Genomic DNA, 2,476 nt, shown 5'->3' with positions numbered 1-2,476 from the left:
CTTGGCTCCACACAGCGGGGGCGGGGTGTCGTAAAAGGGGGCGAGACACCGGCGCTGGCCCCGCCCACCCCTCTGACGTCACGCCTGTCATAAGTAGAAGGCAGTATGACCAGAGGGCCAGCATTTCGTTATTATTACACTTGAGATCTATTGTAGATTTACATAGCGCTGCTCATAAAACAATAAATAGATAACATTACATAAATATAAGCCTACCTTTAGTAAAATACTAAAACAACACACATTAATACAAAGGAGGCAAGCAACAGATTAAAAACAACCTTTTTACATTTGTGTTAAGAGCTTCTACCTCAGAGAGGCCCTCCTTTTCCAGGGCATGTCCTCCATTTCAGCCTCCTTCTGTCCAGGAGGAATCCCATAATGTCCTCCATTTTGAGCACGGACCTATATATTCTATGACTGTTTCTAGCTTTTATTGGGACATGTGTCCTACATATATTTTCCCCCCTTCAATCTCCTACATTGTCCTCCTTTCCCCCCGGACACGTCCTACATTTCAGCCTCCTTCTGTCCAGGAGGAATTTTGAGGACGTCCTCCGTTTTGAGCGTGACCCAGCATCATGGATTTACATTTATAAATAAATAAATAAATAAATAATAAACCTTTTATTCATATCCCGCCTCTCTCTGTTTACAAGTTAAAATTTACATACAATCCCATATTCCCAATCCCTCCCTCCCTTTAAAACATCAATTAAACCGTAATAATTTAAAAACCATACATTAAAACAGCATCAAAACAACATCATCATCATCATTTCTAGGAGTATTGAGGTTTTATTTTACCTCTGAGCAAAAGCTCTTCCTTTTTGCAGGACCTGTCCTACATTACATTTTAAACACTCATTTATAAAAGTGTTTTTTGTTTTGTTTTTACCTCAGGGTGACCAGGCTTGTCCTCCTTTTCCCAAGCCGTGTCCTACATTTCGACCTTCTTCTGTCCAGGAGGAATCCCAAAAGGTCTTCCATTTTGATCAGAACCAAAAAGCAACAATTTCTATTTCTAGAAGTGGTTTTTCAGCTTTAGTTTGGTCGTGTCCTCCATTTTTCTTCAGTGCTCTACATTTAATGGAGCCTTGTCCTCCTTTGTGGTGAGGACATTTGGTCACCCTGGGAGAAGGGGCCTGTGGTGCTTGAAGTGCTGGATTTAGGACTTTGAGAGCAGGGTTCGAATCCCCTCTTATACATGGAAGCCTGCTTGGTGATTTTAGGCAAGTCACACTCTCTCAACCTCAGAGGGAGGCCAAGGCAAACCCTCTATGAACAAGTCTTGACAAGAAAGCCCTGTGATAGGATTGCCTTAGAGCCTTATCATACGGAGGTTTTTGGGTCCAACGATGCGAATTCACGCAATAACATGAATGTGTTATCACAAGCGATTCCTTTCTATGGGGGCTCCTTCCGTAGCGCTTCCGCAGTGAATCCAAAGTGACTCCTCATTTTGATGAATTTGGAAAAAAGTGAATTCACAGAATTCTCTTCCAAGCTCACTTCGATTTCACTCCGAATTGGTCTGGTGCGGAATGCAACTTTGCTTCTGCTCTGGTACACCACCGCAACCACCACCCCCCCGGGCGGGTTGCACATTTCCCGTGATGCGGCGCTGCAATCCCCCCCCCCCATTTCCTTTCAGTGGTCCTTTCACTTTCAGGGCAACTCATTTTTTGGGAATATGTATGTGTATGTGTGTGCATGAATGTGAATATACAGATACTGTATGTATGTCTGTTTATCTATCTATGTGTGTGTTGAAATTGCTAAAATGGAAGGGAAAATTAAAAAGAGGGATGAAGAAGACACAGAAATATTCACGAAGCAAATATTCACGCGATCACACAATTACGCGAAACAGGGAACAAGAACTTGCGCCCCTTTTCACCCCAGAAACGTACAAGGCCACAATGCGTTCAGACCCCCACTGAGCATGCGCAAGGGTGCCGATTTGAATTGTTGAATCCCAGCGATGTGGTAATATAGTTTTCAGTCACTCCGCTTTGCGTGAATCCGCATCACATGACTTGCCTTGCATTCGATTCCCCCTCAATTCAGACGTGCAACAGAAGGGCAACCAGGTGTGATAAAACATTCACGTTATAATGTGAATTCGCATAGCTGAGCCAGGAGTCAACCGGATCTGAGCTGCAAAAACTTCAGTGTGATAAACACCTTAGAGTCACCATAACAACTTGAAGGCATACAACAACAACAACAACAACAACTTTGCACCAGGGAGCAAGGCTGTTGTGGAGCAGATGAGGTTCCCTCTCTGGGTGCCTCTGTGCTGTAGAAATAATGCACTTTCACACCACTTTAACAGTCATGGCTCCATCCTACAGTATCCTAGGATTTCTAGTTTTGTGAGGCACTCTGGCAGAGCAGCCTAAAGACCTTGTAAAACTACAAATCCCAGGATTCCATAAGATGGAGCCACAGCACTGAAGGTGGCGTCAAACTG

The sequence above is a fragment of the Sceloporus undulatus genome, chromosome 1 (assembly GCF_019175285.1).
Source record: "Sceloporus undulatus isolate JIND9_A2432 ecotype Alabama chromosome 1, SceUnd_v1.1, whole genome shotgun sequence".
Taxonomy (NCBI): Eukaryota; Metazoa; Chordata; class Lepidosauria; order Squamata; family Phrynosomatidae; genus Sceloporus; species Sceloporus undulatus.
The sequence above is the reverse complement of the archived record's forward strand: the minus strand, read 5'-3'. Positions refer to the sequence as shown.